The sequence below is a fragment of the Myodes glareolus genome, chromosome 13 (assembly GCF_982192425.1).
Source record: "Myodes glareolus chromosome 13, mMyoGla1.1, whole genome shotgun sequence".
NCBI lineage: Eukaryota > Metazoa > Chordata > Mammalia > Rodentia > Cricetidae > Myodes > Myodes glareolus.
Window position 1 is genome coordinate 63,981,217 of NC_142038.1, and position 26,540 is coordinate 64,007,756.

The 26,540-nt window shown below is 39.4% G+C and overlaps 1 pseudogene; it reads right to left on the reverse strand.

Moving 5' to 3' along the window:
* Positions 1-20,627: 20,627 nt before the first annotated feature.
* On the reverse strand, positions 20,628-20,817 carry LOC148120039 (Nuclear RNase P; annotated as a pseudogene).
* Between the last annotated feature and the right edge of the window lie 5,723 nt (positions 20,818-26,540).

Below are 26,540 nucleotides of genomic sequence, written 5' to 3' on the forward strand. Positions count from 1 at the left end.
AGTGGAAAATCTAAAAGAAATGGGTAACTTTCTTGATATGTACCACACACAAAAATTGAATCAAGACTAGATAAACAATTTATACAAACCTATAACCCCTAAGGAAATAGAAGCAGTCATCAAAAGTCTCCCAACCAAAAAAAGTCAAGGGTTATATGGTTTCAGTGCAGAATTCTACAAGATTTTCTTAGATTAACTAATACTAATACCTCTCAAATTTTTCCAGACAATGGAAACAAAAGGAACATTGCCAAGCTCTTTTCATTTGGTCACAGTTACTCTGATACCCAAGCCACATAAAAACTCAACTAAGAAAAAGAATTACAGACCAATCTCCCTCATGAACATTGATACAAAATGCTGACAAACTGAATCTAAGAACACAATCAAAAAATCATACACCGTGATCAAGTAGGTTTCATCCTGGAGATGTAGGGATTGTTCAACATATGAAAATGTGCCAATTTAATCCACCATATAAACAACCTGAAAGAAAAACCACATTATCATCTCATTAGATGTTGATAAAACCTTTGACAAAAATCCACCAACCCTTCAAGGAAAGGTTCTGGAGAGAACAGGAATACAAGGAACATACCTAAACATAAAAAAGGCAATATACAGCAAGTCAAAAGCCAACATCAAATAAAACAGAGAGAAAAACAAAGTAATTCCACTAAAATCAGGAACAGGACAAGGTTGTCAACTCCTTATATATCTATTCAATATAGAATTCCAAGTTTTATCTTGAGTAATAGGGCAAAAAAAAAGAGATCAAGAGAATACAAATTGGAAAATAAGTCTAACTTTCACTATTTGGAGATGATAGTTTATACAAGTGATCCCAAAAATTCTATCAGGGAACTTCTACATCTGATACACACCTTCAGTAATGTGTTAGGATATAATATTAACTCAAAAAAATTCAGTAGCCCTCCAATATAAACAGGCTGAGAAAGAAATCAGTGAAACAACATACTTTACAATAGCCACAAATAATATAAAATATCTTAGGGTAACTCTAGCCCAACAAATGAAAGAACTATATGACTCTATGTATCTAAAGAACCTAATTAGTCTGACTAAAAGTATAACAAACATGAATGACTATTAACCTATAATACTTAATTGCTACATAACTTAAAGACTAAGACTTCATATCAGAATATTAAACAACCTTTAAACAACTGTGCAGGAAAGGAGGACAATGATCTCAAAATGTAAACATATGTATAAATATCTTGATCAGCGGTAGAAATATGTAATTCAGTATGATAAATATATCACAACGTTGTGTCAATATACAAATTTAAGTGTTTGAAGAAAGATATTGAGGAAGAAATCAGAAAATGGAAAGATCTCTCATGATCATAAATTGGTAGGATTAACACGGTAAAAAGGCAGTCTTACCAAAAGCAATCTATAGGTTCAAAGCAATACCCATTAAAATCCCAACACAATTCTTCACAGACTTCTGAAAAATAATACTCAGCTTCATATGGAAAAACAAAAACCCAGAATAGCTAAAACTATCCTGTATGATAAAGGAACTTCTAAAGATATCACCACCCCTGACTTCAAGCTCTACTATAGAAATATAGTAATAAAAACAGTTTGGTATTGGAATAAAAACAGACACATGTATCAATGGAATAAAATGGAGACCCAAACATGAATCTACACACCTATGAATACCCATTTTTTGACAAAGAAGCCAAAAATATACAATGGAAAAAGAAAGCATCTTCAACAAGTTGTGTTGGCATAACTAGATGGCAGCCTTTAGAAGAATGCTAATAGATTCTTATCTCTCTCCCCTGCGAGGAACTCAAGTCCAACTGAATCAAAAACCTCAACATACATCCAGTTACACTGAAGTAGGAAATAGCCTTGAATGCATTAGCACAGGAGACTATTTCCTGAATTTAATACCAGTAACATAGACACTAAAATCAACATTTAATAAATGTGACCTCCTGAAACTAAGAAGCTTCTGTAAGGCAAAGGACACCATCAAGAAGACAAAATGCCAGCCTACAGAATGAGAAAATATCTTCACCATCCCCATATTGGACAGAGGACTGATATCCAAAATGTGTAAATAGCTCAAGAAATTAGATATCAAAATACCAAATAATCCATTTAAAAACTGAGTACAAATTTAAAAAGACAATTTTCAACAAAAGAATCTTGAATGGTCAAGGTACACTTAAAGAAGTGCTCAACATCCTTAGCCACCAGGGAAATATAAATCAAAAAAACTTTGAGATACAATTTTACACCTGTCAGAATGATTAAGATAAAAAAAACACTAAAAATAGCCTATGCTGGAAAAGATATAGAGTAAGGGGACACTTCTTCACTGCTGGTGGGAGTGCAAACTTGTACAACCACTTTGTAAATTAGTATACTGGTTTCTGAGAAAATTTGGAATCAATCTTCCTCAGGACTAGTGATACCCCTCTTGGGCATATGCTGAAAGGACACTTGTTCAACTATATTAATAGCAGCATTTATAATACCCAGATTATTACCTAAATGCCCCTCAACCCAAGAATAGATAAAGAAAATGTGGTATATCTACACAGTGGAGTATTACTCAGACAAAAAAAATGGCATCATGAAATTTACAGATAGATGGATGGAACTAGAAAAAAATCATCCTGAGTGAGGTAACCCAAACACAGAAAGACATACACAGCATGTACTCATTCATAAGTGGATATTAATTATAAAGCAAAGGATAACCAAGTTATAATTCCCAGTTCCAGAGAAGCTATGTAACAATAATGACCCTAAGAGGAACACATAGTTCTTCCTGGGAAGAGGAAATATCCTAGGTAAACTGAGGGTATGTAGGAGTAAAGGGAAGTGGAGGGAGATAGGAACATGATGGTTCAGGATGGTCCAGTTAAGGTCAAGATGGACAGGGAGAGCAATGAAAAAGATATCTTGATAGAGGGAGCCATTGTGGGATTAGTGAGAAAGATGGTGCCAGGGAAACTCTCAAGAACCCACAAGGTTGACCCCAGCTAATAATTCTAGAAGTAGTAGAGAGAGTTTATAAACTGGCCTACTGTAATCAGATTGGTGACTATGCTAATTGTCATCATAGACCCTCATCCAGTACCTGATGGTAGCAGATGCAGAAATCTATAGCCAAGCACGGGGCTGAGTTCCAGGAGTTCAGTTGAAGAGAAGGTGGAGGGATAATATGAGGAAGTGGAGACGGTCAAGATCACGACAGGAAAACCCTCGGAGCCAGCTGACCTTAGTTTGTGGGAATTCATAGACTCTAGACAGACAGCTAGAGAGCTGGCATGGGAAGAATGATCTAGGTCCTTTGCATGTGGTTGACTGTTGTGCAACTTTTCCTTTTGTGGGGCTCCTAGCGGTGGGACCAGGACTTGTTCCTGATGCATGAGCTGGCTCCTTGGAACCTATTCCCTATGGTAGGATGTCTGATTCAACCCTGTTGCAGGGGGGAGGAACTTGGTCCTGCCTCAACTTAATATGCCATGCTTTGTTGATTCTCAAGAGAGACCTTACCCCATCTGAATGGAGATGAAGGAGGAGTGAATGGAGGGCAGGTAGAAGGAAGGTGGGGGATGGAATGGGAGGAGAGGAGGGAGAGAAAACTTCAGTTAATATGTAAAAAAAAATGAAGAAAAATAATTTTTTCCATTTGTGTTCAATATATATTATATATATTTGAATCATATCTATTATATAAGTTTATATATACATATACAGACATACACACATATATATAATTTGAAAGTGTGTTTCATTAAAACACCTATTTGTAAAAGATAGACTCATGTTCACTTAATTTCTCAGATTGTTGGTAGAGTTGATCATCTTTCTATGTACACCAGACATCTGCTCTTATTTTCTTTCTCTGTGTCAATATTGCCTACCATAACAAGAACAAAGAGAGCAGGGTTGCCTCTGGTGGAAGGCAAATAGACCATGCTGTGCTCCCTTGGTGACAGCTGCAGAAAGGGTTAGAGAAGCTGATCTGTTGGAGGAGGCCGCTTGTTAGTTCCCTACTGCTTGGCCTTGAAATAATCACACAGAATCTGTATTATTTCAATCACTGCTTGGCCCATTAGCTCTAACTTCTTATTGTCTAACTCTTAGATATTAATTTAACCCATCTTCATTAATTTGTTTATCGCCACGTGGATGTGGCTTACTGGGTAAGTTCCGTCTGTCTCTGGCGGGGTCTACATGGCTTCTCTCTGACTTTGCCTGGTTTCTCCCAGCATTCAGTTTAGTTTTCCCTGCCTACATAAGTTCTGCCCTATAAATTGGTCAAGGCAGTTTCTTTATTCACCAATGGTATTCACATACAGAGGGGAATCACAAATCACTGCCCAACTGGTCTAGCATTATAATTGTTCAGGTTTATCAAGAAAAATGTACACCATCTACTTGCCAGTTTTTCCATAAATTTAAAGCAAATTATAATCAATTATTTTGAAATTTGCTTACAGAAGTAACTTGAAATCTGTTCACATCTTTCTGCAAGTTAAACAAATACTAAATTAGTTCAAAAGTTTAGTTCACATATTAACTCCTAATAGTCCTTTAGCAGAATATAATAATTAGGTACTGAAAAAGTTTACTGATCAGATTTTAATAGTGTCATTGTATTTCAAAAGTAAAATGAATTTAAAATTATTAGTCTTCAAGCAAGTAGGATTTTTATTAGTAGGGTTTTTATTTAATACAGAGAATAAAATCTAGAGATGGTGATAAAAATAAGAAATAAACTACAATTTTTAGGGTATCACTGCTGATAAATAAAAGTGACTATACTACATGAAAAATAATGTAGAATTAACTCTATATTATTATTAACTCTAAAATGCTTATGCTGTCATTCTGAGTATATAACCAATCAACTTAATGACACAATTGAGGTCAGGGTCAATGCATAATGCACAACATAACATAACTACATAGCTTTCTAATAGTTACATTAATAATAGATAGTCTAGAAGCATAGTAACATCCAACTGATGGTTTGAGCAGACACAATCTTGATGACATCACACGTCTGTGCTTACCATTGGGCCTTCTTGATTGAATGTGGCTATTTCCATCCAGTCTGGACGTCCATCTTCATATGAATCTTGAGTACAAGCTTATAAATTTTTTTTGAATTGGGAATTACAAGAGAAGACTACAGCACAGAATGAAATAATTTTCTCCTTCTTTGAAGCATAAAATATTCAAAACTGGTAACAGTAATAGCTGTACTTCACATCACATGTAGAGATATAAAAATCACATATGCACAAGCCTGTTAAACAAATTGTGTGTCTGAGTAAAATTTGGCAATCCTTCACCAAATCCCTGCTTCCGCTTTGTGGCTTTAATTTGTACCTGAAAGCCTGAATTAATACTCATTCTGAATTTTCACTTACTCCAAGTGTTCTATCTCCATCAATGATTTCTTAATTTAACAGCTCAAATTTCAAATACTACTCATAATTCTTCAGAGAACGATAGAATTGTCTTTTGATATCTTTTTTATTTGTAGGAAAACATTAGGCAACTGGAAAGCATAAATATCTTAGCATGGGTTATTATCATTTCAGGGAAAATGTGTTTGAAATGAACAGATGCATGCAACATAGATCAGTGGAGATGATCAGATTCTTACATTCTTACAATTCAAGCATTTTTTATGACTAGTATTTAGAGGGAAATAAATATTTAGTACAAAAATTCCAGCAATTCAATAAGAAAAATAGCATTAAATATGAGTAAAATTGTTATGGCTTGAATGAAGGAGCACTGCCCAGAAAAGTCCTGGTAAGTTAAAAGGTCTCTCTGATGTGTAATATCTGAAAGCCTGTTCTGGCTTCTGCTCAGATGAACTTCTATTCTTCTTTAAAACTGTATAAATTTTTAATCACACAAATGCCTCATGAATAAAGATTTCTGATGTGAATCCAAATACAATAATAAATCTAAGGCACTTTTGACTATCTTTCCCACCCCAACTTATGCAGCTTTCCTGAAATTACTATTGTGAGTCTTGATATATTCCCTCGTAGTTTTTTATATGGATTTTCCTATAAATATGTTATAACCATTAGCTGGTATAACCAGACTTCCACAGGAAATATATATTTTTATTGATATTCTGTTCACTCAAGTTTCTGCATCAAGATTTTTCCAAACTAGCAATGAACATAACTGCTCATTCCTGTTTATTTGCTGAAGTAATTGCTACAAATACTGGGAAATAAATGTTCTTATGTCAGCTTTGTTGGGTAAATACAGGAGGTGAGGTGTAGACTTACAATCAATGGGCAGCTCCCTGTTATGAGAATGCTTATGCAGCCATCTCTCTTAAAAGCGTGGAATCATGTGCTATTTCCCCATTTCTACCGCACAAAGTAGTGCATTGGGTATTCCTTGTGTGTGTATACACATGTGTAAGTGTTTGTACACTATGCATGTGGTGTGTGCATATGTGCTTGCAGGTGAGTGTACCTATTCGTGTGCTGCATATAGAGCGTAGAAGCCTGGTGTCCTGCTCGGTCATTCTCCTCCTTATTCCCTTGAGTGAAAGAAAGTCACTGAACCTGGAGCTAGGTCCTTTTGTCTCCATTCCTGTAGCATTCTACTTGGATGTTGGGTTAGCAAGCACTTTTACTCACCAAGCCATTTACAGCCCCAAGTTTATTAACTTTAACAAGATGTTGGAAATCAGAGCTGGAGAGATGGCTCAGTAGTTAAGAGCACGGAATTGTCTTCCAGACAGCCTGGATTCAATTCCCAACACCCACATGGCAGCTCACAACTATTTGTAACTTCAGTTTGGGGGAGTTTAATATCCTCTTCTGGCTTCTTCAGGCACCTAATATTCAGTGTACCACACACATCTAGGCAAAACTCCTATATATATATATATATATATATATATATATATATATATATATATATATATATATATATTTTAAAAAATGTTCGAAAGCAGCACCAAAGTATGTGAGTTGCTGTGGGTCAGGCAGAGACACAATGACTCAAGCCCTGAGTGTTTCTGAGAAAACATAACTCTGTCTCTGTGATATTTGTTACAGAACAAACAGTGAAACAAATCTGTGTTCTCTTTAGGAATGTGTGTGTGTACATATGAACAATGCACCTCACTGTTGAAAAGAATATGTATACGGAATAGTTGAAACACCTGTTAGTTTGATGGGTAATGGTAGATTCCTTATTTTAAACCTCAATTTCTCAGATTTTTGTCAAGTTGGAGCATCTTTTCATAATTAAGAGGTCATTCATATTTTCTTCTTCTATGATTTACATTTGATACCTTAAAACTAGGTGTAAAGGTGAAGTAGGCCATAGTCAGTATTCTGGGACTCTCTCTCTATCTAAGGATTCTATAAGTGTAAACAAAAATACAAGGATGGAAGATACACTAACTAACTGACACATGCCTTTAATCCCAGAATTTGGGAAGCAGAGGCTGGCTGATCTCTGCGAGTTTGATGCCAGCCTGGTCCACAAGCGGTAGATTCAGAAAAGCTGCGGCTGTTGCACAGAGAAACTCTGTCTTAAAAACAAAACAAAACAAAAAAAAAACATTAAATATACAGTATGCACCTAGCTATCGCCGTCACTCAGCGCACCCTCGCACCCTCTTCCAGCTGCACTGTCCATTTGTTTGTATCCCATCCTGGGAGGAGGGTCTCTCAGCTGCAGGTTTCCTTGGCTTCTGTCTCCGCTGGCTTTAGCTGGGCTGGGTGAATGGGAAGAACCACAGGAGGACATCCAGAGAAAAAGCTCTGCCCCGCCCCTCTGGGCTCCCTCCTGGTTCTCACTGTTGCAGTTCCAGTGCTCACAGCATTCAACTCGCACAATTTCCTGTTTTAGTTAAATGATTTTGAGACTCTCATCTCTTCCCCACAGGAATACTGCTGGACATGGCCTTTAATTAGAGAACTAATGACATCCTAATTTAAGAGCAGCTAAGAAAATGTCTTTCCTGATTTGGGTCCAAATCTCTCCTTTTAGAAAAGACAGATTCTGCATCATCTGTTTTTTTCCCCCCACACTGAGTAGAGTCAATACCAGTCGATGCTATATTGAGCATTTTCATGTCTTAGAACAGATAATTTGCACTGAAAATACAATCTGAAATTCAAGCTGATGCTTTGATCAATTTTACCAATTATGTGGAATAAGTGTCTACACACTCTTATGGAAGTGTATTTTACTTAAGAGGATTTCAAAGACATGCAAAAGTTGACAGGGTAACATAACCAGTTCTCATCCAACTCTGTCCTGGTCATTATTAATCTCTCGTGTTTACTCCGTAATCCACTTGTTTACTTCTCATGCTATTTTTCAACACACTTAAATACATCATGATTTCTCTACTCTTAAAGGTTAAGATGTTCAAAAATATCTATCTATGAATCATTGTGACAAATAAAAAATGTCTTAATATCAAATATATGCTCTTCAGATTCTCTTATATTACATTTATATTTGTTTTAATTTAGATCTCAGTAAAGATTCATGTGTTAAATATCCTCTCTGTCCTCCCTCAGCCACTCCCTCCCTCTCTCCCTTCCTTTCTGTCTGTCTTTCTTTTTGAGACAGTTTCTCTATGTAGCTCAGACTGCCTGATAGTTGCTGTGAAGGCCAGACTGGCTTTGAACTTGTGTTGCCTCTGCATCAGACTCCCTTGTGCTGGGGTTGCCATCGGTCTGGGATTGTGTCTTGTGATCCTGTTTTGAAGCATAGACCCTTGTCCACCATTTTGTCCATTGTAATTTATTTTGTTTTGTTTTCGAGGACTTGAAATCCGTTTCTTGAGGAATTTCCTACATTTTGAAATATTCTGCTTGCATGTTGATTAGTAACGTGTCTCTCTAAATCATACATTTCTTATGACTTACATGTTTTAGGTGGCATGAAATTTACCAAAGTTTATTTTTAGTTGTGTGGACTATTTCACAGCTGACCACTATGTATTTTTCTTTTAAAGTACCTAATTTCTAGTTTTTCCTCTCTAAATATTGCCAACATCCACAGTTTCTCAAACCCCAGATCCTTCATGTCTTACCAATGCAACGGGGTCTATATTCTGCGTTCATCAGCTGGTGAACTCCCATTACAGCATCACAAGCAAACCTTCCCACTGCTAACTTTTTGGCAATTCAGAGTAAAGGTCATATTGGAGACGAATCGCTAACTATTTGGTAATTCAGGGTACAGGTTATATTGGAGATGAATCACTAAACTATGTGGTAATTCAGGGTACAGATCATATTGGAGACGAATTGCTAACTATTCAGTAATTCAGGATTACAGAGCATATTGGAGAAGAATGTTTAATTTTTAAATTACCTTTTCCCTTTTGAAAGTATTAAGCTAGTTTAGTATACATTGGAGTCATGATCAATTAGTTCATTTTATTATTATTATGAATTCATGTGCTTTGAATACTGATGCATTTCAGTTTTCTTCACTGAGAATTAGTTTGTCCAATCTCTACCTCATGGGACCGTCAAGCAGTCTATGTCTTATTGCCAAAACTTTAGCAACCTTGGGCAGTATCCGGCTATTTGATATTCACAACATTCTTGTTCACCTCTGACCCTAGATCTGAGATTGACACACTCCCAAGAATCCTTACTTACTGCTCAGCTTCAAACTGGAAAAAAATGTTGTTTGCAGGGCCAGAATATTCTTTTCCATTGGTTTGCCTATTGTTTCTAGGCCTTTCTTTGGACAGAATTTCGGAGGGAAAATAAAATGATGTGTTTCCTTGTTTTTTATCTCCTATTTGGGTACATTTGAATTACTTTTCTCTTGTATAGAATATCAGTAACATATATTTTTTGTTTGTTTGTTTTGTTGTATGAGCATTAGCTTTAGAATTCTAGTAAGACCACAACCTTACTAGGTCAGTAGGCCTATTTTAGCTACTTTAGAAATATCTGGAACAATTTTAAAGAATCAAGGTTTTATTTTGACTTTTGCTATTAAAACATTGATCCATTATGATGAGGAGGAATTGACTGACATAATAGAATGATTCTCTCTTGGGTGCAGGCAGAGGGAGAGAAGGAGGGAGGGAAAGAGAGAAGGAGAGGGAGAGAGATGGAGGAAGAGAAAAGGAGAGGGAGGGAAGTGGAGGGGGAGGAGAAGGGCAAGGGGAGACAGAGAGACATAGACAGAATTCTTTCTTTCATGCTATCTAGGTCCCCAGCCTATAGTGCAATGCTGCCCATCTTCCCACATTCAGAATAACTCTTGCCCCTTAGTTAACTCTCTGTGCGACATCCTCACAGACACACCAGAGATGTGCTTTTCTATTCTCCACAATGCTTTTCAGTCTAATGGAGTTGGTGATCAGGGGTGCACATCACTGCCATCAATGATATGTTTACATAAAGGACTTATTTGCTATTATTTGGTGATTTTGATCTTCATGTATATACTTGTTAAAATCCATTGCTGAATCATTGGTACTTTTGCTTCACTGTGTGATCATGCTCTAAAGTATATTTTTGGAAGAAATTTATTAAGACAAAGTTTGATTATAGTTATGGCAGAGAGAGGCAAGGAGGGAGGCAGGGCAAATGGCTCTTGGGAAAAGAAAAGTACATAACCAAGACATAGATATGTGCTCAAGAGAGAGTTCCATTTAAGTGTCTTGGCAGTTTCGGTGGTTTTAAATTTCCTTTGTTGAAAGGGTTTCTAAAGAACTTTTAAAAAATGAGCTCATAGGATTGTTACTTAAGAGCTTTGGACAATACAGTCAGATAAGATTATAGGTCACCAGGATCAAGGAACTTCTCATTTTGACAGTTCACAGAAAATAAGGCATAGGGTATATGTTTTCACTATATAGGTTCATAATCTTTGTTTGTGAGAGCCTCAGAAAGTTACAGGTTTAAAGCTGGGACATGTAGGTTATATATACTTAGATTTTTGTGAGGGGTGTTTCTTTTTTATTACTTTTTATTGAGCTATAGATTTTTTTCCCCACTCCCCTCCCTTCCTCGGATCTTTCCCTCTACCCTCCCCCATGACCCTCAAGCTTCCAATTATCTCAGGAGACCTTGTCTTTTCCTTCTTCTTATGTAGATCCATGTATGTCTTTCTTAAGTTTTCCTCTTTATTGTCTAGGTTCTCTGGGTTGTGGGCTGTAGGATGGTTTTTCTTTGTTTTATGTCTAAAAGCCATTTATGAGTGAGTACATAAAATATTTGTCTTTCTAGGTCTTGGTTATCTCACCCAATATGTTTTTTTCTAGATCCATCCATTTACCTGCAGATTTCAAGATGTTGATTCAGGTTCAATTTTATGTCACATTTACTACTTTGCTAACAGTTTTCTTTTATAACAATGTGAAATATTCGCAAGGCTTCAAGTTCAACCCAGCAGTGCTTATGCTGATAACTCTTCAGATCTCAGGTTTTCTATAACTCATTGCCTAGATCTCTCAGAAAGACTCAGCATCCTTAAATTCTTGGCTGCTCGTAAAATGCATAGGCTTCAGAGCCAAAGGTAGCATCGTCTGATGTATCATTACAGCACTTTGTGTCTTGACTCAAACCCCTTACCTATGGGAGCCCTGGAAGCTGTCTTTTCCTACATGGCAGTGACAGACTCCTGCTACACCTAACACGACTGTCCTATTTTCATCAAGGATATCCTTGACAGAGTGAATTTGACAGTCCTTTCTAACCCCTAGATTCATCTTCTCTTATTTGCATTGAACTTGAATACATCTGTACAGAACCTTGAAATCTTAAGACCCAGTAAATTCTGGCAGAGACTAGTTACTCCATTATAAAATCTTAAAGTATAAGACAATATATGGCAAACAGTTAAAATGACATAAAGCAGACTATTTGCCATATAGATATGTGTGTAGCTTGCTAATGGGAGCGAAAGGGAATGGCAAAAAGGGATTTAATTTGGAGTATAAAAAATTTCAGTAAAATCTTGTATATAAAACATACATAGAATATATATGATCTGTTCATATACCATATAAGCTGATCATTTGTGTATTTTCAATATATACATGTGAAATATATATCTATCTATCCATATATCTATCCATATATATATATATATGACATCTGTCATCTGAAGATAATATACACACGAAAAAATTAAGAGCATTTTCCTATAGTCTAAATAATAAAAGCAATCCTCAGATCTGAAGTTATTAATTTATTGCAGGCAAGATTTTGGTTTAATAAATAGAATTAAGCTGAAACATGTTTTCAATGCATCTCTCCTCTTCCTCAAAACCATTTTATTCATAGGCCTGGATAGACGGCTCAGTAGTTAAGAGCGCTTGCTGCTCTTAACAGAGGACTAGAGTTGAACTCCCAGCACCCATGTGGTGCTTCACAACCGCATGTAACTCCAGTTCCAGAGGGTCTGGAGCTCTCTATTGGCTTCCTTGGGCACTGCACACACATAGGGTACACACATATGTGCAGGCATGTACTCATGTACATAAAATAAAAGGAAATGAATCTTAAAAATATTTTGATGAATTATCTCTCTACAATTTTATACATGTAAAATGCATTGAGGACCCCCCCTTCACTTCTCTAACTTCTCCTCGACCCCTATTTCCTTCCAGCCTTCCTAGAAGTCCATTTCCAGGCTTCAAGTCTATTTTTGAGACCCACTAAGGTTAGCCAGAACTGTCTCTGTGTGGCTGGGTTTGGAACTATCCATTAGAGGCAGGTGGGCTCCTCAGTGACACACAGCTATAGGAAATGACTATTTCTGCCTCAGGATCTATCAGTAGTTCAACAGAAAGCACTGGGCCCTGTGCTCCCAACCCTGATCCATGATTGACAGCAAAGCCCTGTTCATGTATCTATGTGTGTGTGTCACTCACATTCAGAGGGACTAGTTTGGATCTATGCTGGTTCCTTCCCTGTACAACTGTAGTTGATGAGCTCCCATTAGCTCAGGTAAACTGTTTCAGCGGATGTCTCCATCAAGGTCTTGACCTCTTTGCTCATATTCTCACTCCTCCTGCTCTACAACTAGACTTTGGGAGCTCAGCCCAGTGCTCCAGTTTGGGTCTTTGCCTCTGTTTCCATCAGTTGATGGATGAAGGTTCTGTGGTGACATTTAAGATATTCATCTATGTGGCCCCCTCTCCTCAATTGTTTAGGGTCTTAGCTAGGGTCATCCTTGTAGATTCCTGGAGATTTCTCTAGCGACAGGTTTTTGAGGAAACGGGACAGTCGAAATGGAGGAAGGACAAAGATGAGATCAAAGAAAGGGATATTTTGATTGAGTGTGCCTTTATGGGCCTAACAAAGACCTATTCTTGTAGAGACACATTATAGGATGCCACACCTGCTGTGATGTCATGACTGTCCTGGTTCTTCTATGTCTGTAAGTCAAAATCTCACAGCCCTTCTTTTTATCTTCCAGCCCTCACACTCTCCCTACCTGCTCTTCTCTGATGATGCCAGAGCCTTAGAGAAGTCTGTGTAAATGTTCTGTGTAAGGCTAAGGACTCAGCTGTCGCTGACTCCCAGCACCTTAGCTAGCCCCAGTCTCTGTACTCCGTTACTGTCATTCAATGGAAAGAAAAGTGTTTCCCAAAGGAACCTGTTGTTAGCATTTGCAAGGAGACTAGAAAAGAGACTTTTAAGTGGGGGACCCCTTAAAGGTGGAACTCTCAGAACATTGGTGATAAGGAAGCAACTCCTCTCAAATGTAAATTGTTACACTTCACTCTACAATATTACCATTTTAATGGGAGAAAGGACACAAGGTCTCAACTCTATTTTAAAGAACTGCAGGCAGCTAAGGAATACTGGGAGTTGAAGAAATAATCTTTCCCAGGGAAGAGCAAACCAATTGGTTATCCAATACCAAATGGTCAGTCCTGAGAATATACATACAAGCAACACTATAAAGACTGAGAAGGTTATATTTAGAAATATATGTATATGTATATACATATAAGCATGAAGCAACAATCAATGAAAAAAGAGGCCATAAATTTGGAACAAGTTTGAACAAGGAGAGGTTTAAGAGTGGGTTTTGGGAGGGGGGAGAAAGGGAAAGGAGAAATGCTATTATAATGTAATCTCAATAATTAAAAAACAATTCCTAAAGAACTAATGCAGTGGTAGTAAAAGTAAGAATAAAAGTAAAATGTTACTGTTTAGATGATTATGTTCAAAATACTTCATCTTCAGCATAATTTCTCTTCTTTTAACTCATGCATAAACCCCTACCCGCAAAGCTAAGACCAAATACCATTTCCCGCTAAGTCTTTCAGTTTGATCTGTTGCCGTCTGTGAAGCTGCAGAGCTAAACACATCAGCAGCATCTGGGAGTTGTCACAGCCCACTGGGCTATCTTCCATATTCGCCATCGCTGTTACTCTTGGGGAGATTTCTTGGCGTCATTCCTTAATCTCCAGTTCTACTACAGCGTTCTCACTTGTAGCTGTTTGTCTTGTCAGTCATACACGGTATCTCTTGGTGGACTAAGTCTAAATTGTGAAACCACAAAGGTGCTGTTTCTTTTCTTTTTGATATGTGTATGACTGTCCACATGTGAGTGCAAGTGAACATGCACAATGTGCCTATGAATATGAAGATCAGAATTGAGACAAGGTGCCTTTCTCTGCTCTTTTCTACCTTCTCTGTTGAAGGAGGGGTTTTTGCTGACCTGGAAATGCGGCGATGTGGCTTGTGTAGCTTGTCAGTTCTTCCTGAGACTCCAGTCTCACGCTTGCCCATCCCTGTTTCTGCCCAGCAGTGGGGCTAGAGTCTGGCATCCGTGCCCACCCGGTGCTGATGAGGGTGCTGTGATATGAACAGTCTTCATGCCTACGCCACACTTACCATTGAGCCGTCTCCCCAGCCTTGTGGGCTTTGTTTCACATTGTGGTTCTTCCATTTACCACTAATGCCATGATTTCATCTCTGATGCTGACTTTCCTTGTCAGGAAATCTGTGTGTCTTCTGTTTCTTGAAAGGTTTATTTGAGCACTTGAGATAATAAAGGTCTTGACAACTGTTCTTTCCCTAAATTATGAAGCAGTTGCTTCTTAAAGTAGGAAAATGTGTTTTCTGGTCTTGTAGTGCCAGGACCCATGAAGTTCTCAATATTTTGTTTCCTGCTTCTTATAAGCATTCCTAGCCAATAACCAGTATCCCCAGTTGACTCCAAGGAGACCTTTCTCTGTAAATCTGTGAGAACCCATTCTCACTTTAATGTTGGTAGATCCCAAAGCCCAATTGTTAAGTAGACTATTTCACAGTTTCCTTTCTGATGGTGTGTCCTGAGTCTAGCCTGACCTTTTGTGTCCTTCCATGGTCCTAATCTGTACACTATCTCTCATTAAAGAAAGAAGGTTCTGATTTTTCTCCATGGTCCTTACTTGGTGATCTCACCCTGCCCTAACCAGAGTTCCTTCTTTGTGCCTGGTAGCTTGCTTTCTACCTCTGCTTGTTAGCTGGTGCTCTGACAGCTGCTGGCAGATTCTCCTGGTATGCTTATCCTGGAAACTTCCTTGGGTGCTCACCTTTCTCAGTATCACATGGTCCCAGATTTCTCACTGAATTCTTGGCAAACGTCATCTGGATTGATGTGACACAGTTGTTTTCTGTTCACAGTATCAAGCATCCTCCACTGCAAATCTGCTTCTGGGCTTGTCTCACCAATTGTGTGTTCCTTCTGAATGTATAGTTAGAGTTTGCAGTTTTGACTCTCTGTTCTTCCTTCCTAGTTAATGGATATAGGTCTACGCCCTGACAATTGACATCATTATCTTGTCCTTGGACTTTTGATACATCTTTTCTCTGTTTTCAGATGTGTGTTTTGTGCATAAAGTATGCAGCTAAATGGAACTAGACACCCTACAGACGACTTGTATCTATTGGCCTCTTAATAGTCTTAATAGGCTTTTCTTTGTCATATTGGGTTGTTACCTAGACTGTTCTACTCATCAGAGGAGTCTTTCTTTTTCTTTTTCTATAATCAAACACTGCCTACTCTAGTCACAAATGATGTTCCATCCTATTTTTTAAAAATCACTTTTAGCGTTACCTCTATCAAAATCCCTCTGATTTTATTGATTAATTCAAGATTTCTACAGTGCCATTTACCTTAATAACATACATATTTTGGCTAAAGTATTTAGACACAGTACAGTCACCGACATTCCCACAGTAGGTCATATAAGAAACCTGGGACCCACCACAGAACCCTCCTTCATCCAACCACACTACACTGCTTTTAACCATCCTGATAAATCCCTGTGAATCCATAGCCTAAATATTTCCATTTCTCATGGTGTGCTGGATTCTCTTTTTCACTGTTTGTGCCTATCTTAATTTTCTGTGGCAAAAGTCTGTGCACCCCACATTTTAAGGAAGAGATGGCTTATTTCTCGCTCATGATTTGAAAGGATATAGTTTGCCTTGGTGGGAAAGGCATGGCATCTGGAACACACGTTCCCTAGTTGCATGTGTTCACCGTCCTAAAGAAGAGAGACGAAGGATGGTCTCTAGCTTCCTGTTCAATCCTTCTGTGACCTCAGTTGAGAACATGGTGCTGCCCATCTTTTGGGTGACTCCTGCTTCTTGAGTTCAGTCTTTCTGGAAACACGTTCACAGATGTTCACAGAGGTATATTTCCTAGGTGATTTCCAAATCCATCAAGTTGAAGTTGAGTATGAATTGTTAAAATACCTGAATATACTTCACTTCATCACCTGTGACTCTGTCAGCAACAAATGACATATTTAAATCTTTGGTGGCTTTCTGTTTATCTTAGAGTAAAATTTAAACTCATTTACTTACAAGCCCTACATATCCTTTTCCAGTTCTTAATTTTCTTACCTCTTCTATCTCATATTCCTGTACTGCATACTTTGCCAACCTGACCTATAAACTCCTTCTGAAGTAAGTCCCACTCTGAATAGCACTGGGAAGTTTTTAGTCTTCTCTGCCTCCCTTCCTACCCTTTCAATCCAGACATCACTCATTCAAGGAAACCGTGTCCAGGTTACCAAAGCTGAGTCAGCCATCCTTCCTGGACTTTCTTTATCATGGTTGATGACCTTTTTTTTTTTTTTTAACACTGCTAACTTCCCCTTGGATTTCACCAGATAGTTAACTCTGAGAGCAATGCTGCATTCACTCTGGCCAGTATCATATTTCTGTGCCTAAGCTCAGTTTTGCACAAAATAATCATATAGTAAAAGCTCATTTGTAGATGTAGCTGCTGTTAAGAAATTCTTTCTAATGCCCCACAGCAAAGTTGCATCCCTCCTAACAATTGACATCTCATTCACTTTTTCTTTTTTGGATTTTTGAGAAAGGATTTCTCTATAGCTTTGTAGCCTTTCCTTGAACTAGCTCATGTAGACCAGGCTGGTCTCAAACTCACAGAGATCCACCTGTCTCTTCCTTCCAAGTACTGGGATTAAAGGCGTGTGCCACCACTGCCCGGCTCAGGCTCATTCAGTTTTGTTGGTCATTACACCCCACCCCCAGCATGCCTATCAACCAGCATTGATTAATCCCTGAAATAACATATTCAATTTCTTTTCTACACAGCAATTTGCACTCACTTATCAAGCTCCAACAATAACCATTTATTAGCAAGCATTCTCTTACTCCAAGTTCTGCACGGCCTCGCTAAGGTTATGCCTAGTTTCTTCCAGTGCTGAGATCGAGGTATCAGCAAGCCTAATTTTCATCTAGACTCCAGGGAAATGTGCTTGGTTTGCTTGGAGAATCCAGATCCTCCCAGTTATAGAAGGTATTTGTTTTCTGCTTGTCAACAAGTGTTTATTCTCTTCCCCTGCCTTTGCTTTTGAGAATTTGCGAGGCAGCCTTTTCACCTGCTGTACCAGGGACTCTTCCCCATCTTGAGTCCTGGCCACACTCTGCATCTTTGGTGTCTGTAGTTTTTATTCTGACACCCAGATATAAAAGATCGTGGAGGGAGGGGGTATTGTTTGGATCTACCCTGTAATCTCTCAACTTTGAGTCCTGTTGATTCCACACCTTAATTACTTCTACCAAACTCTGTTATTTTCACATAAAGTAACTAAACCACATGAGTGATATGGTATCACATCCATTAGATTCAACTTCCACAAGTGCAAGAGGGTCTCACAAAGGCCATGGCCCTGTGTGTGGGAGAGTCTAAACAGAACTCTGTCAGTCAGAAGCATCAGACAGCTTTGTTTTTGCTTGGTCTCAATCTCTACCCAACAGACAGAAGACACTGAGCACTGAGATCTTTATGTTTTTAATTTCACTGCTATTTTCTTGTGATTCCAGAAATGGTGTTTGGATTGTCACCTGTGCTTTGTAAGTGTCTCTTGAATGCCCCAAATGGACAAATAAAAAATGGTGGCTGTAAATCTTGACGAGCTTTTAAAATTTTGAAATATAAATGAAGTTCTAATATCAAAGTATGTATCACTTAAACTGATGTATGTTATGATGTGAAATTACTTCTTTAAAAAATTATATCCATTTGTGTGTATAAGTGCCTGTGTGCATACATACACACCATGGCACATGTGTGGAGGTCAGAGGATAGGTTATGGGGGTAGGTTGTCTCCTTCCACCATCTGATTCCAGGCATCACACTTCACTTGTTGGACTTGATGGCAAATGCCTTTACCCCCGTGCTTGTAAATATAGTTCTTTATGGAATGTGGTACGAGTGTGCTAAGAATGCTTCCTCTTTTAGTCCTTGATCATGAAGACAGTGTTAGCTGTAGGGAATGGATGACAATGCACGCTTTCATGTAATATCTTCCATGATTTCTCTCTTTTGATCATTCCTGTAGATAGTAAAGGTCAGAAATCAGCATCCTTCTCCTTGTCCTCCTCCCCACCTTCCAGAACACTAAAGAATTGATTTAGCATGACATATATTCAGCACAGTCATCTATACTTGACTCCAACTGGTCCAATAAATGAATCAGTTATGCGTGTCAGGTGAGAGATCAGGTTTATATATAGTGCTCTAAGATAAAAATAAAAAAGGAATAGCATCATAGATATTAAAACAAAAGGAATGTTGAGGTGTACTGTTCTGGTAAAAATACGAGACTCTACGAAAAGGATGGAATATATGAAGGACCATCCCTAACTACAAAGCAGTCTCTTGCCTCTAGAAAGAGAAGAGTTTCAAGGTTGAGAATCTGCGGGGCGCCATCCTGTCCAGCAGGAATGAACCCCACCAAAAACGAGAATTCCTTCTCTGGTCACATCTTTATTTGGAGCATTCCCTTGAGGAAAATTGGGGGAAGGGACGATAGAGCAGGGACGAGAGAAAGCTTAGAGAGAGAGCGTTGGGCCCCGAGGCAGCTGCTTTTAAACGGTGGAGCGGCTTGAACGCTGTCCTGATTGGTTAATGCCATTCTGCTGGTCTGAGCATGTGCAGGCAAGGGTGCAGGCAGGGTTGCTCAGCCCCACGTGGCTACCTCCAAACTGCAGGACCACCTGTGCCTCCAGGTGGCTCCCAACATCTCCCCCTAATTATTGTCTTTAAGAGCAATAAGGCAAAACTATTTTCCAATCTGGTCCCCACCTAGACGCAGCATGCCAAGGATATCTCTGCTCCCACCCATCTCCAAGGAGGGAGAAAGGCAGAATAGAGTCAGTCAGAAAATTGTTAAGAGATAAGAGGTTGCACAGGGTGTTGCTCAAGTCGATGGTGTGAAACAGCTGCTCTTGGCACTGCCCAGAAGGTCATCTCTGCTGTCTCCGCACGAATCTTCCACAGCAGGACACTCAGCATCCACTGGGTCATCTTCTTTATCTCTCTGGTCGGTCTCGCTGGCATCCAGATGTATGTCAGCATTCCTAGAAAAACATAAACAAAACTCTCCTCCCAAATTAACATTTAAGAGTATTAAAAACTCTCAGTGTAAAAATTCAGCACAATCAGTACTGGAAGTAGGCTGGTTTTGAACTTAGAGACCTGTAGGTCTCTGCTTCAAAAAGCAAATCTTGTTTGCCTGTACCAGCAAAATTTTGAATTAAAAATGAAGTGTAAAGAATGCAAGAGAAATCCTTTCTCTGGGGGAAGCTGTCACTGGTAGTGTAGTCCCCCTCTATTGTTTAAAAACCAAAGCAGTTGTCACTGGGAATTGAACTCAGGACCTTTGGAAGAGCAGTCAGTGCTCTTAACCTCTGAGCCATCTCTCCAGCTCCCCTATTCAGATGGAAAAAACCTCTAGGTAGCATTGTTTATCTCACCAGGTGCCTCAGGCAAAAGGTCCGCCTTTCTTTGTTACCTAGGATACGGTAACCAGGTAAACATGCCTTTATTATGATAATCACGACCAGTTCTTTAAGGGAGAATGGGCGTAGCATCGATCATCTTACTACTTCCTGCTGACAAAGGGACGTTGTGAATTTTTTGGGGATAAATGTTTTTATCTGACTAATCTTTTGGCGACAAATGTTTTTATCTGACTGAATTTTTGGCGACCTTGGCTGAGGGCGGCAGCAGCGGACAGCGGCAGCTGCCATAGCTCCGCCTCTGAAGCCCCTTATGGCGCGCTCCGCATGGCCCCGCCCCGGGCCGTGCGCGGGCTCGCCGTTTCACCTCAGGCAATGAACTCGCACCGCCGGCTGTGAGTCTTTTTCAAGCTCCGGCGAGGGGGGGCATCCGCCCACCCGTGGAGGGGCTTCTCCTGCCCGGTCCGCCCGCGCGCAGAGCCCCGTTCTCTGGGAACTCACCTCCCCGCTCGCCCATGTTGCTATGGAAACACAGTTTTTCCGCAGAGCCGATTCAGCTCCTCTTTGCCTTCTATGGCGCCGCTGCTCACCACGCAGCTTCCGCCTCAGTCAGGCGAGTCCGCTCAGGTGCTGAAAAAGTCCTCCAAAAACCATAGCCCCGCCAGAAGGCCGGGACATATAGCCTCTGATGTCACACGGACTTTAGCCCGCCCGCGACCTGGCTATTCGCAGGCCTCTGCGGACTCCAGCAAATTTCCCGCCAGCAACTGGTTAGCATGGCCATGCCTCCCGAACGAGCTAGCACTGGAGAGTGCAATTTTGCGTCTCCCTCCTGAGTAGCTGGGATTACAGGTGTGCACCACCGTGCCTGGCCCACTTCCGTGTTTTTAATCAGGCATTACCGCTCAAAGGCGGGCCGGCTGCCGCCAGCACTCTCAGCACGATCAAGCAGCTTGTCTTTCTCAGTCAAAAATTAAAGTTTTTTGTACGTGAGAGCCAGAGACTGAGCTCTCTTATCAAAATTAGGCGAAAATCACCTCAGAAACTCTGTGGCTCTTTAAGAACAGGGAAGGCAGTGATCAAGTTTGCCTCCCTACGAGACTGTTGCCTCCAGTCTCTATCAGCGAGTACGCAGGTGGACGGAGAGGGAGCGGAAGCCGCGGTCTCCCGTACCCCATCGTCCTCAAAGTCCCGCCTTAGTTACCTCGCCTTTTTTGCTGCTGTTTACATCCCTCCTGCACTGAAATTAAGGGATTTTTCTTCCCCGTTGCTTTCTGTACCTTCTTTCAGATACCTTAACTTTGATTTTTTTTTTGTATTTTCTTTTCTATTTTAGGCCTATCCTTTGAAATTCCTTTTTACATTTCTTTTCCTCCCCTTTCTGGGGATTTCAACCGACGTCACTCACCGCTCCATGTTCTCAGAGTTCTGAAATTCAAGGCTCTCTGTGCTGGTGTCTGATCTTGGCTTTTTCTCCCGGGCTTTCTCAGGGTCCCCCGGCGTAGTTGTCAGGGTCCCTCAGCGTCCCGGAGTTTCGAGCACCAGTTGCGGGGCGCCATCCTGTCCAGCAGGAATGAACCCCACCAAAAACGAGAATTCCTTCTCTGGTCACATCTTTATTTGGAGCATTCCCTTGAGGAAAATTGGGGGAAGGGACGATAGAGCAGGGACGAGAGAAAGCTTAGAGAGAGAGCGTTGGGCCCCGAGGCAGCTGCTTTTAAACGGTGGAGCGGCTTGAACGCTGTCCTGATTGGTTAATGCCATTCTGCTGGTCTGAGCATGTGCAGGCAAGGGTGCAGGCAGGGTTGCTCAGCCCCACGTGGCTACCTCCAAACTGCAGGACCACCTGTGCCTCCAGGTGGCTCCCAACAAGAATCCATTTCTTGTTTAAATTTCTCTATTTTGCATGCTTATTTGGATATCAAGAATGACTTTTTGTAATTTTATCAAATCAGTTGCTCTGCAAGTATGTAAACTTACATGTGTTGTATTATTAAAGGATAGTTTATCACCATATGATGATGATTAGGTCATAAGATTGAAATTGTTGTTTTGACTCTCCTAGTACATGAACAATCAGAAAGTACTGTAACATTCTAGAGCCATGTTTTGCTTCTCAAATGAAAATCAAAGAGAATACAGAGAAGGTAAGCAAGTGGCAATCCTTTCCACGTCTTAAACTTGCATGCTCCATAACACAACAATGTTGAGAACCTTTCTTACTGAAATTCATGCGTGTGAAACCAGAGCCCTCTCATAAGGCAAAATACTGTATTTAATAGAAATAATAAAAACAACGGTAACACATTTCTTTAAGATTTGCTTGAATAAAAATCTATAACTCCTAATGACATAATGCTATGCCCATAGTCAGTTCACTCGACACCAAAGAAGCTTCTGGCAGCAGATGGTAACTGACACAGAGACTCATAATTGGACAGGGTACAAGTGAGAGACTTTGGGGCCAGAAAGATTGTAAGGGCAGGAGGTGGCAGATAACTCTGAGGAAGCAGCATCTTCTAGACACCACAGGGCTGACACACATATGAACTCACAGAGAACATGGCAGCGTGCACAGCCCTGTGCGAGTTCAAGCTCTATAAAATTCTAGCACTGAGAATTGGAAGTAGAAACACAATCCCAACCATAATCAAGAAACTCTTTGTAACTCAGACCTGCTGGAGAAGGGACAATCAGTGTTCTTCAATGGAGTAAATTGAAATTCACTAGGTAAATCAAAACACTACAGAGCAGGCCCTGTGCCCAGGCATAGTTTGTGTGTGATGTGTGTGTGTGCCATGCTTTTTGCTTTGTTTTGGTATTTTTTGTTTATTTGGTTTTTGTTTATGGTTTTTGAGGGCGAGAGGAAAGAAAGAGAAAGGACATGATGAAAAAAGAGAGTGATAAAAAATTGTTTAAAGAAAAAATACTTGTATGTCTCACTTCTATAAAAACAAAAGGTGTTTTCATGTGATTGTTTTCACATAAGAACAAAATCTCAAATGGCATACACCAAACATGCCTCTGGACATAAAGGAGGGGGATGATTTTGCTTTTCATTTTGGACATTTATTTATTCATGAATATATTTTCAGTAAGCCGGATTTTTCCTCAAAGTCTCAAAAAAATTAATAGCTGTAGGGTTCTTTGATAAACATTAAGAAAAATGAATCAAATAGGGGAGAAACTGTTTTCAGCATCAGAAAAGAGAAGAAAATGCTAGACCGTTAGCGCGAGGAGTGTTTGTGACGTTATTGCCACAACAGACTCAGCTGCAGCCAGGCTGCTCTTCCAAAAGGAAAGCCTCGGTTCATATCAAAGTCTTGCAAGGTTTATATCTCAGACGGTACTTTTCTAGAACCCCTGGAAGGAAGGAGCTGCAGAAGTGAGCAGAGAGAACCAGGTAGGTAACAGCTAAATGGCCGAGGATCCTTGGTGAAAAACATCTAAATTATTTTTAAAGGAGAATGGGGAATATTTTTTACAAGGCCGAGCTCCCCAAGAGTCGATTGTATAGCATTTTCTTCTAATTTGAAACAGCCAACCCTGAAAATTCAGCACACAAACAAAACTCACATATCTCAGAAAGTTCTTGGCAATGACGCCACACACAAGGTCCATCTGAGAAGTTTTATCTCTCCAAAGTAGAAACCACAGTACAGGAGAGGAGACCCCTCACTTGCTCTGATCCTGCAAGTGGTGTAGAGCACTTCACAGTTGGTGGTTTCGTGAACTGTTACACTCGCTGGAGTGGGCTTTTGAGTAATAGACACCTATATTCATCCACACTCGGATAAGCAATCTCTCAGTCACATTCATTGCAATACTAGCTGGTTTTTCAAGTTGGACTTAGAGACTTCTTGATTGGATCATCTGGAGTGATGGGGCAACCTTACACATCTCCCCAGGTCCTCCTCCAACGCGGTCTGCGGAGACTTTCTCTGTGCTCCACCAGTGGCTGGCTCTCCTCACGTTTTCCTTCTCATCCTTGGAAGGTTTCACACTTGCATCTTAGCTTGAAAACTTCCAAGGCCTTCGGTTTCTAGCCAATCACACCTTGCCTCAAATTTCTCCCGTGGGATCTCATTTTAAAAGCTTGTTTTTGAAGAACCTGAGGTGGTACCCAGCTGACCGAAGTGTTAATGTGTAGGTAAAAATCGGGCTTACAGGAAAACTCACAGCATTTTAACCTGTCTAACAAAGAAAAGGAAATTGCTCAGCTAATCATCTAGACCGCAGGGAAGCAGAAAAACAATAGACTAAGCTAAGAGAAGGTGAGCACACCAAGAGAGAAGGTAATTTTAAAAATTAATTAATTGAAAATTGTAAAAATGGAAATGAAACTGAAAGCATTATTAAATACTAAGATGCATGCATTTTATTGTCAATAAAAAGGAAAACATCGCCATGACCATAAGAAAAAAAATCCAGCAATTAAATCAAACATTAGAAGTAAAAACACAAATATTGAAATATTGAAATACAAAAACTGCTTAAGTTCATTTATACACACACACACATTAGCTTTTTTTTTTTTTGAGCCTGTCCTGGAACTAGCCCCTGTGGACCAAGCTGGTTTCAAACTCACAAACATCCTCCTGTCTCTCCCTCCTGAGTACTGGTTTTAAAGGAGTTTGCCACCACTGCCTGACTCATAAGAAAATATTTAAGCTGAAAAATTGTATATCTGTTAATGAAATTCAATTATAGAGCTTATCTCCAACTCTCTTACCATTAAACGTATGGTCAAGGTGGCTTTTCTTGTAAATTTTAACAGATGTTTAGGAAAACAGTGAAAATTGGCCCAAGTTTCCATGAGAAATAGAACAAATGAGGATTGTTTATGATAAAATTCATGAGGCTGCTGTTCGCCTAATACAAAAAGCTGACAAAAAGCATTTAAGGAATAAACTACCCTAGACCGATATCTTTCATGAGGTCAGATGTAAACCTGGACTGACATGTGGAAAGAAAGCTCACCTGAGGTTTGTCCAAAGACTGACTTATTCTTATAGCATTGAAATTCAGTCAGTGTAATTCATCTATCAACTCTGATCATCTTAACAGATATGAGGAAATTTTTCTCAATGATAAAAGTTCAACAGTGTTTCCTAATATAAATAGAAAAGGATCTAGCCTGCTAAAAGTCATGTAAACAGTACCTTAAACACTTAAAAAAAAAAAAAAAAGATTTGTCCTATGTGTTTAAGACTCTTCAGAGGCTACAAAAGGACAGCAGATTCCCTGAGGTTGGAGATGTAGGCAGTTGAGAACCTCCCAACATAGGTGCCAGAAAGCAAAACTGGTCCTTTGCAAGAGCGCTTGCGCTGAGCTGAGCTGAGCGCGCTCTCAGGCCCCTCTAACCGTTCCTATAGTGGCACTCAAAACAACCTCAGCCAGGAACAGCGCAGGACGGTTTATTCTTACTCCTGTGGTTCAGTGCTCCGCTGGAGATTCAAGCCAGTGGAATGAAGTAAGAAAAATACAAAAAATAATAATTTGTCAAGGAAACATTAAGGCTATCTTTAACGTTTTTCATCGTTTTATAGTTCAAAAGCGCTAACAATATTTTGGGAGCATCAAACCTCAACATTTCCCTGCCTTTGTCAGTCCGAGAAGGCAAACTGCAGCACGAAGAGAACTAATTTTTAGAGAGAATAATACAGATGTTAGATGCACATTCTTTCCAAACCACATAGTATCGGATGATCAGTGTAGATAAAGTACATTATCAAGAAAAGTGAAATAGATGTACTATCTGTCTGAATTCGGGGAAATAGCCTGATTGGTGAATCATGAGGGAAATCACAAATGAAAATATGGAATAGATGAATATGATGCTTTTCTTCCCTCAGGATTGTCCATATAATTTAAACATTAGACTGAATTTGTAAGTAAGAAATTTGAAACCTAGAAAAATTGCTGTCTCCTTTGGGCTTCATTTTATGAAGAAGAAATGCTATTAGCATAATCATGACAATTTTGTTTATAATTCTGCATATAAGCACAAATTGTATAAAAATACAGCAAAATATTATATGAGTGTAGGTAATGATCAGTCATTCATAGCAATAATTTCTGGCTTTTTACCTTCAATTTTCAGATTGTCTTGACAATAATTGTGGATAATAAATTCTGTTCTAAAATTTATAATGGATATAATTTTGTTGTGATACAAAATTGCATATTTTGTCATCATGTATTTTATATCTGAGAATTTTATTGCAAACAGTTCAAAAATGTTGCCTTAATACATATTACCATTGTTATAAA